Here is a 15,815-nt window from a genome sequence, read left to right as displayed (position 1 = left end):
CATGGTGGTATTTTTCGGTTTATTTTATTTGGAGTTTCGATTTGGTCCGTTCGTAGTATGTGGTCTAAGCAATTTCTAGTTGTTTTGTTTCATAAATTTTTGGGTGCCCTCGTTGTTTTGCTTGCTTGGTGTGGCGAGGGGCAGGGTGGCCGGGTGCTAAGGAGTTCGATTGACGCGGCACCCGCCGCCCATCGCTGTCTCCGACTTCACTGCCGCCTCTGTCTCCGGACTTCCAACAACGGTGGCAGGGCGCGGTGGCTCCGTGGGTAGTGTGTTTGCCTTGTTTGTGTTCTCTGTTCTGTTGCATACCCGTAAGCCCACGGCCGTCTCTCCTCTCCTTGCCAGTGGCTCATCTCTGCAACTCTCTCTTGTTCCCTCCCGAGTTTTCTCAAACAGTAGATGTTTGCAGTTTTCTCGGAGGCGTGGGGTTCATGGTCTTTGATTTTTGTATTCCGAAAATTTCTCAGGTAAAGCTCGGCAGTCAGGAGGTCGTGGGTAAGGGCCACATACACGGGACTGCATTTATGCTTCAAACTGGAAAATCTCAGATCCCCACCATCAGTCTAAAGAGCTTAGGAGGTCGTAACTTTCCCGGTGTTTATCGACTCTACGTGATCAATTTTTATACCTGGGGATGGTGCATGGTTTGTTGGTTAGATAATGACTTTATTTCATCTGAATTTTGTTGGAAAAGGTTGGTGCAAAATTGAGCGCAAGGAGTTACTCACTTCGTTTCGCAATGTTTGTTCATAATCTCAGAAGTATCTGTCTCAAATTGTTTGTCTATTGCGATAACTAAGGATGTTTTATGGTACATTTTACTGCTATGCCCTTAAGTGTATGCATGCATTTACTTTAATACTGGTGAGTTATTTGTTCTCATTATTGCATTAATTAGAGATAGTATGATCATCTCATTGCATTTTTCACTTGATTTTAGTATTTCTTAGTTTGTACGTAATGGTGGATGTGAATAAACATTGCGAAACGGAGGTAGTATGGTTTTTGCGTTGTAAGCATTTTGGCTTCAGAAAATTTCATTGTGTTGGTAGTTTGCGCCGATTTTGGGGTGTGTGTTTTGGTCCGTGCATTTGATGTTTCAATTTTGGCTGGGGACTGATTTTGCAGAGCACTTGTGTAATTTTTTGTTGTCTCGTTGATTTGACAAATGATAAATTTCATAAATCTAGATACATATTATTTTGGTGGAAGAATCTCAGTTATGAAAAGAGCACTTGCTAATTTCAAAATGGTGTTGATTATGTATATTTTGGTGCTTTAACAGGTTTCATAAAGGTGAAAAAGTCATACAAGAACTGTGAATTGTTGACTACGAGGCTATGACTGAGAACGCTGACGAAGATAGTTCTGCTAGTGTTGATTTAGTTTGTGCCTTATGTGATAACGGAGGTGAAATCGTAAGGTGTGTCAACTTTTTCTCTATTTTATGTGCTTTGAATCTGAACCTTGACGTGCTGGCCATTATGCATTTCCTCCCAGGATAAGAAAACCATGCAAAATGCTCTATGATGGATTCAATCCATTTGTTAACATAATGTTGACCTTTTGGACTTTTAAACCATGTGGAACTGCTGTTAGTAAATCTTATATGCCCATTCTTTTGGGCAAAAAAGGGACTGATGGGTATAAAATTAATTTAAAACGGAATATAGCAGTTTGACAAGAATGAGATAGATTGATCTAGAATTATTTTGTGTAATGGATTTGGCCACTTTTTTGGCAACATCATTTGAAGTCATTCTTATTGTGCACATGAGCTCAAGAAATTGGTGATTCTTTAAACAATGCTTGGTTATGTTTGAAACCCGTTTGTTTTATTTTTTTGTTACCTACATATCATTTGTATTTGGCCTCAATAGATACGGTCCAGCCAATATTTGATATCCTGTTTGTAGTCAGCTGCTGTGTTATTTGAAGAGAACACACACTAAATTTTTTACTTATAATGTCATTTTTATCTTACAACCTCAACTATTATCTTCGGTTTTCATGTTAAATAACACTTTCAAGAAAGAGGAGTATGATGGCGCCGACCTCCGGCCCAGGCTCCCACCCCGCCGCTAGCACCCCTGCTTCTGCGTCTCCGACCACGCCTTCCTCCTTATACCCCCGGGCTGCGCTGTTCAGCCCTGGTAAAGCCGGCGCTCCGCACTCCGGATCGGATCTACCGGAGTGGCTGCTCTTCAGCCCATCGCCCCTGTCTTCTGCAAACTCCGAGAGGATGTCGTCAACGAGGCTGAAATCCTATCTTGTCGCCGCCAAAGGTTGCACCCTTCCGTTGGTTTCCCCTGCGGAAGCGGACCTTGTCACCGCTAGAGGTCGCACTCTTCAGCCGGGGTCGTCGACCCCCTCCGCCGCCCTCTTGGTAGCCGCCAGTCAGGCGGAACTTCTGCACCTTCCGTCGCCTGGCTAGGTGTCGCGACCTGGGACTATATCCGAGCAGCTTGGTGGTCTAGCGCCACGTCGCTCAGCCCCCGACGAGGGTTGGCTGTTGGTCTCCAGGAAGGGGAGACGGTGGTGTCGGGCTCCGCGCCCGCAGCCGCCGCCACCGTCGAGGCCGGAGTCGGCTGACCTAGTGGGGAAGTGCTTCAATTGCCTTTCCACTGACCATGTCGAGGCCGCATGCCGTAATCCGTCACGCTGCCTGCGGTGTAGGCAGAAGGGTCATCATGCACGTCAGTGGAAGCGCCCTTGCTCCCCGCTGGCACCATCGTCGCAGTTTCCCAACCTGTCCCACGCCGTCCAGTGGCGCCGCAGTCACACCGGGAGCGCGATCACGCCCCCAATTCGCCGTCTGCGTCTCACCGATCCTCCGGGGGGCGACCTTTTGCTCCCCCGTTGAGGTCGCCGGAGCCCTCTCTCACGCCGTCCGCTCGGTCTCAGTCTACGGGATGTGACTTCTCCCCGCCAGCCATCTGCGCGATCGAGTCTCCTCCTTCGTCTCTGCTGTTCGTCGGACCCACGCCTTCTTCCAACGTGTCGGTCCATGGTCGCCTTGACCTTCGGCTGCGCCAGCACCACTGCTTCATCCCTCGCTTAGAGGAGCTGCTTTAGGAGGAGGCTAGGCTCGCCCACGCGCTGGTGGCCATGGTGGTCGGCACCAGACCCCCTGTGTCCACGGTGCAAGTTCGGTCGCTTCTTATTACCTCCTTCGGCGTCGACAGCGAGGCTTTCTCCGTCCATCGAGGCTGTTTGGAGGACTTCCTCATTGTCTATCGCGATTCGCCCTCCTGCGACCGAGTGCTGCATTCGGCCATGTCAGCCACCTCGCTGTTCCAGTTGAGGTTCCGGCCGTGGGTGCGGCAAACTTTAGCGCACGCGGGTGCCCTGCTGTTTCACGTTCTGGTCGTCCTTAGAGGAATCCCGGCGCACGCCTAGCACCTTTCCACGGTCGAGCGCATCTTGTGCTCCTCTTGCTTCTGCTTGCTGCCGACTCCGGCCACCGTGGCTAAGACCGATCTCAGTTGTTTCTGCGTCGTCGCGTGGTGCGCCGACCAGGGCCACATCCCTGCTGCGGTGGATCTGTTCATTCCGGAGCCTGTGGAGGTGTACGAGGAACGCGGTCTGTTCCTACGTTCGGAGGAGATTATCCAGTCCAAGCAGCTTGGCCTCCGTTACGAGATCGTCATCCACGTCAATGAAGCTCATGACTGGTGCCTGCCTTCCGGCTCCTCTGACGATGGCACCTCGCCCGATGCTTGGGATAGTGACGGCGACGACTACCCCGGTTTTGATCATCGCGGCCGGTCCGCCCCTTGGCCTAAGCGCACGAGATTTCCTGATTCGTTGGTCGACAACGACTTAGGGGCTGGTGATGGCGTCGGGGCCGTGTCGTCGTCGTTGGAGCATTTCGGAGGGCTCAGCTGCCCGCCAGTGAGTCCGCTGGCATGGTCCTTGCTGGCCCCACTTCGGTTCGGTTCTTTGCCCGTCCAATCGCCAGCTCCCCCTTGAGACCGCGCCCTGGTGCCTGCAAAAGCTTTGGTTCTGACGTCTGCAAAGATGTCTGCTCAGAGGGCGTTGGGCGGGTCACGGGCGGCGTCGGCCCTGGTGCCTAACCCTGATGACTCTGTCCCTGTGCTTCTCCGAGAGCCATATCCAGAGCCTTTTGACCCCCGTGGTTCACGAGTGCCTTCTTTGCCCTCCCTCTCTGTGTTGCATGAACCCAGCGCTGCTGAACCCCAGGCCTCGGTGCTACCCTGTCTCGGCGTGGCAGATCTGGGACCCCATGTTGGAGGAGGCGTTGCTTCCTCGCCTTGGCTTAGAGGTCGTGTGCCGGACGTTGCCTTTGCGCGCGGGACGGTTTGGTCACATGCCCCTTCGTCCGTTTGGTTCTGAGTCTGTTTGGAACCCGCCAACTTCTTGTGCTGCCATTTTTCAAAAGGTTGATTTGGGCGGGTCGGGTGGTGGTGAGCAACATCTGGGGTCTGGCCCAATTCGTACTGAGCCCAAAAAGGTTGCTCCCGGTACCATGTTGGATGACGTCCTCCTGGGTCGTGTTGCGCGGGGTTTGTAGTTGTTTGCCGTTGTACCGGTCGCGAGCCATTCCGATCCCGTCCCCGTGGTGTTTGTTTCGGGGGAGGACACGGCTTACCCAGGTGGTGGGCTCTTGGAGTATTCCGTGACGCACCATTCTTCTGTGATGCTTTCGCGTCCATTGGCTGAGGTCATGCACGCCCAGGATGAGGGTGTTCGGAACCGGCCTCTGCGGACATACCCTTCGCCTGAGAGTGCAACACGCGCCAATCTCGTTGTCGCCATTCAGTTCGGGTGTTGATGATTTCTTTGCTATGGTGACCATGCCCATGGAAGCAGTCTCCCGACGCCAGTTCCTCCCATGCACCGGGGCAGGCCATCCACGCCCTCGGCGGTGCCTAGTCGGCGGAGCATAAGACTAGCCAACAAAGAACGCTCGTCCTCGGCCACCACTGTTCGACACGCGCAAAGGGTGCTCATGAGAAAACTGGGGTTCATCGTTGATGGTGATGGAATAACCCAGGCAGCACAAGATGATTATCTGAGCCTGTTCTCCAGACCCCTTCCCACTCACACATGGCGTCCCTGTCGGCGCTCTTTGGGTGGTTGGTGCCGGACGACGGGGAAATGCGTTCGACAGATTTCGTTGTTGCTGGGTGTTGATTGCCCAGTGGAGTTGTTTTGGGTCGTGGTTGTACTTTTTTCTTTCCCATGGATGTCTCTAATATCCGTGTGTGGAATGTGCGTGGTCTTAACATGCAATCGTGCCGTGACTCGGTGCGAGTGGTCGTCGATGCGGTGAGGCCTGACATTGTTTGTTTGCAAGAAATGAAGGTCGCCGTCATATCCTCCAACATCCTCCTCTCCACCCTTGGGGCCGATTTTGATCAATATGTTGCTCTACCGGCCAGTGGGACGCACGGTGGTGTTCTGATGGCTTGGAAGCGTGGGGTCTGCACTGCTATCTCCTCACGTGTCGACACTTACTCCGTCTCCGTGCAGTTTGAGGGCCCTAATGGGCAGCTTTGGTGGTTCACGACTGTGTACGGTCCTTAGCTTGATGCAGAAAAACTTCTTTTCCTGCAAGAGTTACTCGCTGTGCGTTCTGCTTGCACGGGGCCTTGGGCGGTGGCGGGGGACTTCAACTTGATTTACAGAGCGGCGGATAAGAACAATGCCAACGTAGACCGCGCCTTGATGGGTCGCTTTCGCCGTCTCCTAGACGAGGTCGAGCTTCAGGAGATCAACCTCCTTGGTCGTCGGTTCACGTTGTCCAATGAGCGTGTCGCCCCGACGTTGGTCCATCTCGACAGGGTGTTCTGCACGGCGGAGTGGGAGAGCCTCTTCTCGGAATGTCTTCTTCAAAGCAAAACTGCGGGTATCTCGGATCACTGCCCGCTAATCCTAGGGCTTAAGGATAACTTCAAGGGGAAGCCGCGCTTTTGCTTTGAGAGCTTCTGGCCTAGACTTCCCGGGTTCCTCGACGCCGTGACCCAAGCCCGGTCCGCGCCGCTTGATGAAATGTGTCCTGTGCAGCGTTTGGCTCACAAATTGGGAAGCCTTACCTGGGCCTTGCAAGCATGGAGTCAGCGCGTCACTGGCAACGTGAACACCCAACTTAATCTTGTTCGTGAGCTGCTCCATCGTCTTGATATCGCTCGAGTCTCGCGTGTTGTCTGGAGTTGAGACGAGGCTGTGCCGCTGTTTGGAGGGTCATTGTTTGGCTCTGGTGTCCTTGTAGCGTTCAATCGCTCGATCTCGGTCACGCCTCACTTGGCTGCGGGAGGGAGACGCAAATACTTCCTTCTTCCATTTACATGCGCGGTTTTGCAAAAGAACTTCGTTGCTCTGCTTAAGGTGGAGGGCAGAGAGTTGATATCCTAGGAAGATAAGGAATCGACCGTTTGGGAGTTCTTCCATGATCTCATTGGCAGGCCGCACCAACGACAGTTGAAGCTTAACCTGCCGGCTTTCCACAGCTCTACCTTCGACTTGGATGCTCTAGAGTTACCTTTCAGCGAGAATAAAGTGTGGGACACGATCAAAAGCTTGCTGCCGGATAAGGCACTGGGGTCGGACAGCTTTATGGGCTGGTTTTACAAGGCTTGTTGGTCGGTCGTCAAGGAGGATGTCCTGGCGGCGATTCATGTGCTGCACTTGGGGGACTCTAGGAAGCTCCACCTCCTCAACTCGGCTCTCTTGGTCCTCATCCCTAAGTCGCCGGGTGCGGTGTAGGTTCGCGACTTCCGTCCGATTAGTTTGGTGCATAGTTTCGCCAAGCTCGTCACTTGGCGAACCAGCTCGCGTCTAAACTGCAGTCAACCGTATCCGTGAGTCAGTCTTCCTTCATCAGAGGTCGATGTGTACATGAGAACTTCCTGCTTGTTCAGCAGATGGCAAAGTTCTTACACGGACATGGGAAGCCTCGGATCCTCTTAAAGCTTGATATAATGAAGGCGTTTGATTCCATCTTTTGGCCTTTCTTGCTCGAGTTGCTGGAGCATTTGGGGTTTGGACCTCGGTGGAAGGCGATGATTTGCAACCTGTTGGCTTCTTCGTCCACCCGGGTCCTTCTCAACGGTTACCAGGGTGAGATGATCGTGCACCACAAACGGTTACCAGGGTGAGATGATCGTGCACCACAGGGGTCTTCGCCAGGGCGACCCTCTCTCTCCAATGCTCTTTATCCTTGTTTTGGACGTGTTGAATGCTTTGTTCAATAGAGCTGGTCAGGATGGTCTTTTGCTACCACTGGCCAACAGGAGTATTGGACACCGATTCTCCATGAACGTCGACGATGTGGTTCTCTTCATTCATCCATCGGCCCGGGAGTTATCTATCACCAAAGGTATCTTGGATTGTTTTGGAGAGTCCTCTGGTCTAGGTACCAATATGCATAAGAGCTCGATCATCCCTATTCGGTGCCCTCAGTCCACCTTGGATCTTGTGCGCTCTGAGCTGCCATGCAGGGTTTCGGATTTCCCTTGCAAGTACTTGGGTGTCCCGTAGTCGATCCGCAAGCTGCCCAAGTTTGAATTGCAGTCGATTGTGGATAAGATTGATGATCTATTGCCGAGCTGGAAGGCGGGGTTGATGAATACTGCCGGCAGGGCGGTCCTAGTTAGTGCGGTGCTCACGACCGTTCCCATCCACATTCTTTTGGCCTTGGATATGCCCAAATGGGTAACTAAAGCGATCGACAAAGGAAGACGGGCTTTCTTGTGGAAGGGACGTCGCAATGTGCAGGGTGGACACTGTGTTGTGGCTTGGCAAAGGGTGTGTCGGCCACGACAGCTTGGCGGCCTTGGCATTCACAATTTGGATGTGCTCGGTTGGTCCTTACGTATTGAGGTGGCTCTGGATGCAGAAGACGCAACCCGATCGGCCTTGGGCGGCGCTCGGGCTCTCGGTCCATGCCAACGCCTGTGCCCTATTCGCGGTCTCGCTGCGTACTGTGGTCTGCGACGGGCGTTCCACATTGTTTTGGTCGGATCATAGGGGCTCCATGGATGCTCCCTGATGGACATGGCGCCTCATCTATCGCCGTTCGTCGCGAAGTGTGCCATTACCAGGCGAACTGTTTCTGAGGCCTTACAGAATCGGTCTTGGCTTCGTGATATCCGTGGTGGTCTATCCAGTCCGGCCTTGGCCGACTACTTGCGCATCTAGGATGCCTTGGAGGGGACGGTCTTGGTGGAGGAGCGCCCCGATTAGCACTTGTGGCTTCCATCGCCCTCAGGCACTTTCTCCACCCGCTTAGTTTATCACCGCTTCTTTATGGGTGCCATCGCCTTCGAGCCGCATAGACGGATCTGTAAGACCAGGGCACCGACGCGAGCCAAATTCTTTATCTGGCTGGCCACGCTCAACAGATGCTGGACGACAGACCGTCTTGCACGTCGTGGACTTCAGCATCCCTCCTGTTGTCCTCTTTGCGACCAGGCGGATGAAACGGTTGAACACTTGCTTGCGGTCTGTGTGTTCGCCAAAGAGATCTGGTTCAAGGTACTACAACATGTTGCCTACAGGTTCTGGCACCGGACGGCCATGAGGCTACCTTCCAGGAATGGTGGCGGAAAGCGCAACCTGGAGTTCCCAAGGGAGCTCGGAAGGGATTCAACTCTCTTGTTATTCTGGTGGCCTGGTTCATTTGGAAGCACCGCAACTGTTGTGTCTTCGATGGCTTTCGGTCGGATTTGGCGTCCTTGTTGACTGATATCTTTGAGGAGGCTAGTCGCTGGGTTGCATTCGTTGTTACCGTGAGTGTTTGTCGGTGTCGCTAGTTATGTCTGTGGCGCGCATGTACCTGCATACTAACCCGGCCGTTGGTACCGTTCTGTAATCGGATGTTTTTCTTTCTTAATATAGTGATATGTAGCTCTCTTTGTGTGTTCGAGAAAAACATAACACTCTCTTTGTAATGTTCATCCATTGTTACTGATTCCTGCGGTGAGCTTCTTCTGCAATTACAGCTGTGAAGGCAGGTGTCTGAGGTCATTTCATGCAACTAAAGACTCCGGCGAAGATTGTCAAACATTAGGCTACAGTATGCTTCAGTTAAATGTATCTATCGTGATTCTCCATTCTTGAATGAGATTAATTTTATTGACTTATGATAATCTTCAACCTATCGTGGTCATCTTTTGATGAACTTTTGCATATCTACAGGAAATGAAAGTTTTTATGTGCAGGAATTGTGAGTATGAAAGATATCAATGTTATGCTTGTGGAAGGTTGGGTTCAGCTAAAGCTGATCCTCCCGAGGTTAAACCCTTTTACCAAATTGTTCATAGAAAATCTCGTTCACAAACTAATTGGCTGATAACTTTACTAGTGTTGTTGTAATTCTGGTATTGTGACTTGTGCTCCTTAATGTCGTATCAGATGGTTTTGAAAGCTTTTCGTTTAAAAATCTTTATTTCTTTTAGGTGTTTCCATGTGCTTCTGCAACTTGCGGTCACTTCTATCATGCTAAGTGTGTTGCTCCATTACTATTCCCTGAAAACGAAGCCAAAGCAACCGAGTATACAGCGAAGATAGCTAATGGGGTGAAATTTGCATGTCCGCTCCACAAATGCGATATTTGCAAGTATGGTGAAAACAAAGACGTTAAAGAGCTGCAGTTCGCTGTTTGTCGGCGGTGCCCAAAGTCATATCATAGAAGATGTTTGCCCAGGCATTACACCCTTATTTCCACTGCTCATTTTTTTTCCAGAGCAGTTTGCATTCAATATGTCCTTATTTATTGCTTTACATTGGAACATATCAATACTTTTATGCCTGTCCACAGGAAAATTGCCTTCGAGGACTTCACTGAGAATGGTCGCCGTGTTTTCCAAAGGGCATGGGACGATCTTCTTCCCAACAATCGTATCTTAATATATTGCCTGTATGATTTGTTTCCTGCAGTCGATTAACTCAGCTGATTATTCACCCACAAATTCCTGATTAGACCTTGTTATTTGGCCAGGAAGCATGACATTGATCCAGAACTTAGAACCCCTCCAAGACATCATATTAAATTTCCTGATGACCCAGCTGCTATCAGAAAACCCCTCAATTACATAAATGAAATGAACAAAAAGATAGTGAAGACACGACGTATTGAGGAGCTTCCTTCCGCCCCACTGTCCAGTGTTAAAAGATCATCTGGTATAGTGAAACATTCTTCATTGAGCAATTTGATGAATAAAAGGAGGAAAGTGCCTGTGTCTAGAGAAAAATCAGTAGTCATGTCAAAACTCCCATTTAGCTCATTCCCTGAGATTGACAGAAACACCGAGATGAGGTAAATCTATCCCTCTGTCTACTATCATGTGCTTTCCTTTTTTTCAATTGGTTTGTTCTGAAGATGCATTCCGCCTGTTACGGAATAAATTTTTACTGCAAATATATTTATAAAACTGTGTAAGCTTGCCACATAGGAAATAACTAGAATTACTGTAAAAGAAACTCTGAGAACATCTAATGTTTTTATTTTTTTGTTGATATCTCTTGCTAAACAGAGTGAATGCGCAATTTATTTTACTTTAAGATGCTTTGGACTTCTTTGGGTTTGTTTCAATGAATCTCTAGATGGCATTCATAAAACAAAGATTTGCTGGGTGTTATCCTGTCAATTTACACAAGTGCTAGGAAAGAACTGTCATTTCTGACAAGATTAACATTTGCTGTAACAGTGAAACAGTTATATTCAAAGTCCTTACATCTGTTGCAGAATACTAATCTAAGAAGCAAAAAAAAAAAAAAATAGTACACATTATGCGCTGATATGTAGAAACAAAATTAAAGGTAAAATCATATTTATTCTATTTACCGTTATTTGTGTGCCAGTTATTATATTAGATAATTTGAGTTGTGTGAACGCAACCTTGGCATGATGTGTGTTCAATATTTGTCCAGCTTGCACTTTTTAATACTTATGTATCCTTTTCTTACCATAATCTGCATGCACTGAGACTACCCTTCTCTCCAGAATTTATGAGTTTGCACAAAAAGTGTCAGCTGCTATAACAATTGAAGATGTACAAAAAAAGCTAGTGGTACCATCTACACACACGTCATTTGTGCAGAATACTGATAAGATTACACTGGGGAAGGTGGAAAGATCTGTTGAGGTACTCTGTTATACTTGAAGGAACTACCGTGGATTTGGTTGGTTCTTATGTGTTCTCCTTGCAGGCGGTTAAAGCTGCTCTTCATATGTTAGAAAATGGTGCAAGCATGGAAGAGGCAAAAGCTATCTGCAATCCTAGTGATCTCTTTCAAATTGCAAAATGGAAGGTACATGAGAATGATGAAACTCTCCTCCTAGCTGTCTTAAACAAATATGGTTGACTCTTGTTCTTTTTAGAAATATATAGCAGCAGATGGCAACCATATAGTGAACTCATGTCTCATTCTTATTTTCTAAACTAGTTGACTTGATTACTCTACCTAGTTATTACTGACACATTGTGATTAGTGATTACAACACCAGATACTCGGAAAATATCATGTGATTCTGTATAATGACATATGCAGTAATATTCTTATAGTTTATTTTTTTTGAAATTGCAAGTCTAATATCCATGATAACGTGATGCACAGAACAAACTGAATATATACCTTGCACCATTTCTTCATGGCATGCGCTATACATCATATGGGCGTCACTTCACCAAACTGGATAAACTACAGCAGGTAGGTGCAGTTATTAGTGCTTAAAACAAAACATGACTATCTTCATGTTGTACTTGTTGATCTTTTTTTAACTGTTTTCTTGGAACAATGGATCACACTACCGCTTCGTGATAGTGTTCTACCATGAACATTCACAGATAGCCAGATTCCTCGAGTTATGAGGGCAATATTGTGATTTTGCAATTTGCACAGATTAGCGTGATCAAAACACTATATGTTGCTTTGATGTGGTTGGTCGACAAATTGGCATCCATACTTTGAAAATGAATTTGGAACATAAATTGAGCATATACTTTTAGGATGGTTACCAAAGTGGTTAGGAGTCCAGTTTCACTCAATTTGGATACACCTTCAGCATTACTGTGATATTACAGCTAATTGCAAAGTTTCTTATTGTTATGTGAAAAATGGCTCATACATGTTACACTGTAATTTTTAGGCGACAAATTCAATGTAGTTGCACATGTTTTTATAAAGTTGATTCAGGGTCTTGATACGCTGCCTGTCGATTTAGAGAAATGCTTTTACATGTGACCGGAATCAACATTGAATCCCCTTCGATATATCATTTTTTTTGCATTTGGATACTACGCCTTGAATATGGGGAACAAAAAAAATGCTATTATGATAGTGGGATCAAATAATTCTTATCCAAATGTGTATCTTGGCAGATAATTGAGATATATCTTTGTGTCATTTCATTACTATTCTGTAATATCCATTGGATGCATCTGATGTTAAGGAACATGAATCTTCCTAGGCCAGCTTAGATATGCTTTCATTTATATTGGTTATTAATAGAATTCTGTACAACTCACAATAGATTTATTCTGTGTTCTACTAGTATTATTACAAACCAGTTATTAGTATTCAGGTGTCAGTGTCGTCATGCTGATTTCTTTTCACTTATCTATCTTGGAACAGAAAAATATTACTAGTTATTCTTATAATTTGCGAACTTTGTTATATATTCTAGAGTGACTCCTGTTTTTGAATGCATTATCTTTTTGTGGTAGTGAAGTAATTGTGGTAAATGTGTGCAGATTGTCGATAAGCTACAGTGGTATATTCAAAGTGGTGACACGGTGAATATCTGCTCTTGTTTTATTGTGTAAATTTGGATGATCCTTGTTTGGTTATATGAAATTGCGCTCTGATGAATGTGCATAAGCTATGTGCTGCATTATGATCCCTTTTCTTGATAATTTCTTGTCATGTATATGTAGAATAAATTTTGCTCAGTTCATTTGATCAAGGAAAGTTCTCTGATGAAAAAATGATGTGCGTGATATATCTATCCATGATGAACTTACACCTAGGTACAGGGTCTTGCCACCGGTAGTGTGGATAAATCGAGTATATGACTTGCAAGATCTTATGGGTTTCATCTCTAGCCTACCCTAACTTGTTTGGGACTGAAAGGCTTTGTTGTTGTTGTTGTTGTATCAATATATAAGAACATTGCAAAAGGCGGGAACTCTTCATTTTTAGGGGAGACTGCAATTTTATATTTTAGTTCAGTGTACAGTAAACAGCATGAAACTTTATGGGCCATATGTGGGTTAAATCACTATGCTTCTGCTTCATTGCAAATAATATAGAGTGTATATCTGTTATTCGAATGTCTTGCTTTTACTTGTCTTCGCAATAATGATTGTGATGCTCTTGGAGAAATGAGACATCAACTTACTAGGTTTCTATCCCTATGTTCATTTTATAATAGTTTTCAAAATTCACTGTACCATTTTTTTCTGGGTTCAGATTCTGAACTGACCACAATAAATGATGAACATTGACCAATGCCACTTGTCATGACTCATGAAACTTACGGTGCTGTCTATTCTTATTCTTAGGTTGTCGACTTTTGCTGTGGTTCAAACGATTTTAGCTTACTACTGAAGGAAAAGTTAGAAGCTTTGGGGAAAAGTTGCTTGTACAAAAATTATGATCTCATTCAGCCAAAGGTAATGTACCTGTTGCATTTTCTCAAATTGCTAAAAGGAACTGTGACCTGTTTTTATTTCTTTAATTGCTTATTTAATATTGAACAAACAGCCAGCCAACCATCTATGAAGTTGTTTAAGTTTTGAGTAAGCTACAGATTAGGGAAGGCCTGAACAGGCACCTGATGTCTTTTGTTACTCCCTTTCAAATATTTATCCGTTGAAGCAATCTAGTACGGCTGACGAGTAGAACACCTTCATTTTTCTAGAATGATTTCAGTTTTGAGAGACGAGATTGGATGACTGTGCAACCTGATGAATTGCCCTCAGGATGCCAATTGGTATTATCATAGCCACTCTATGTTAAATTGCTCTAATCTAATTGTTGATGATAATCTCTCAGTTTTTTGTATTCAACCCTGTCTTTATCCACAGATCATGGGTTTGAACCCTCCTTTTGGGTTTAAAGCCTCTCTTGCGAACCAGTTCATCAACAAAGCCCTCACTTTCAAGCCGAAGCTCATAATACTTATTGTTCCCAAGGATACTGAAAGGTTCTCTCTCTATCTCTGTCTCTGGACCTCTAATGCCATTTTGGCTGTGGTTGATCTCTGATACCATTCCATACATGTTGGATAGATTGGATAAAAAATACCCACCATATGAGCTAATATGGCAGGACTCTAATCAGCTCTCAGGAAAGGTACTTCTGGACAGTAGTCTCCTTGAGTACATCTTATCTTTAGAATGTTGCTATATTCTTTACTGACTTTTTCTGTTGGAAAATTATGTAGTCATTCTATCTGCCCGGATCACTGGATGTTGATAACAAGGTGATGGAGCAATGGAATTTGTCACCTCCTCCGCTTTCTCTGTGGAGTCGTAGTGATTGGGCAAAGAAGCACTCAGAGATCGCCAAATCAATGAGGCACCTCCCCAGCGAAAATGCATCCTCTGGTGACTTGCAAAGGGAGGTGGTTGATGTTCCATCTATACAAACCACATGGCATGTGGAAATGGATGATGTGGGGGGTGCAAACATCCATCCTTCTGTTTTAGATCAGTTGATGGCTGACACATATCATGACGCAACTAGTTCTCCAGGGGCCTACTGGACTGATACGAATGGCCGATCGCTGCAGCCCTGCAACTATGAAACCCCAGGAAGGAGTGATCCAACCCATGAGCATCACGCAGAAACGCGTGCTGAATCTGACATGAGCATTTTATTGTCAGGTAGAACTGATTGTCCAAGACAAGACCAAACTTCGCTGATCTCAGGGCGTGGGGGCACTGATCCACAAGTCAGCCATGTTGTTGGAAGTGCACCTGCACAGCAGCCAGCTGCTGATGCTGACTGTGATGAGGTGACTTCAGCCGGTGGTCCATACCATAGGCCTGAAGATTCACCACCGGTGGGCAGATACGCAGCTGGAGTTCAATACTGGAGGGTGGAAGACTCACCACTCGTGGAGGAACCCGCAGTTAGTTTTCACCGAGAGCTAAACGATGCACCGCTTGCGGCCAGGCTTGCAGCTGGTGTGCAGTATCAACGGATGGAAGACACACCACCAGCAGCGACAACCGAAGCTGACTCATGATGCGGGCAGCCGGAGGACTCACTGCCTGCAGCCAGGCATAATGCTAGAACTCTGCCACCAAGAAATATCTTCCCTGGACTGCCCTTGTGGCACGGATGCTTCAGTTCCTGTCCCAAGGCACATCCGGCCGACCGTCAAGGGAGTAGTTACGTTCTACGGCCGGCTTTTAAGTATGCTTTTGTTTCTTGTTGCCTTCTTGTCCTGATTGCCTGAGCTCGTAACCGTGTGCTAGAAATATTTTTGAGCGAACATGGTTGCTGTGTGAGCTTGTGACAGCAAAAAATATGGTTAGATAAATTGAGTCCCTATGGACAGCTCTTTCTTTACTGGCAATACCTTGGATAGTTGGATTCCTTTTGCAACTTACTTTTTGAACATCTTGTTTGTCTACTGCCAGATATATCATCGCTTGCAGACAAAGCTTTGTAGCTGGGTATTCAAGTTGTTTAGGCTTTGATTGGAATGATCGAATTTCTTATTTCTGGAAAGTCGAAAAGTTTTCTACGAATATTTTGTGAAAAGTTCTGTAAAATTCCTATGTTATAGGCGCACACCTTCAACCGTGAGACTGGTTTAATAGTAACAATGTTAGATT

The 15,815-nt window shown here is 46.6% G+C and overlaps 1 pseudogene; it reads left to right on the top strand.

Moving 5' to 3' along the window:
• The first annotated feature begins 1,312 nt into the window (after positions 1–1,312).
• LOC133898628 (protein ENHANCED DOWNY MILDEW 2-like) lies at positions 1,313–15,433 on the top strand (annotated as a pseudogene).
• Positions 15,434–15,815: the final 382 nt, after the last annotated feature.

Source organism: Phragmites australis, chromosome 18 (assembly GCF_958298935.1).
Source record: "Phragmites australis chromosome 18, lpPhrAust1.1, whole genome shotgun sequence".
Classification (NCBI taxonomy): domain Eukaryota; kingdom Viridiplantae; phylum Streptophyta; class Magnoliopsida; order Poales; family Poaceae; genus Phragmites; species Phragmites australis.
This window is presented reverse-complemented; position numbering and strand designations above follow the sequence as displayed.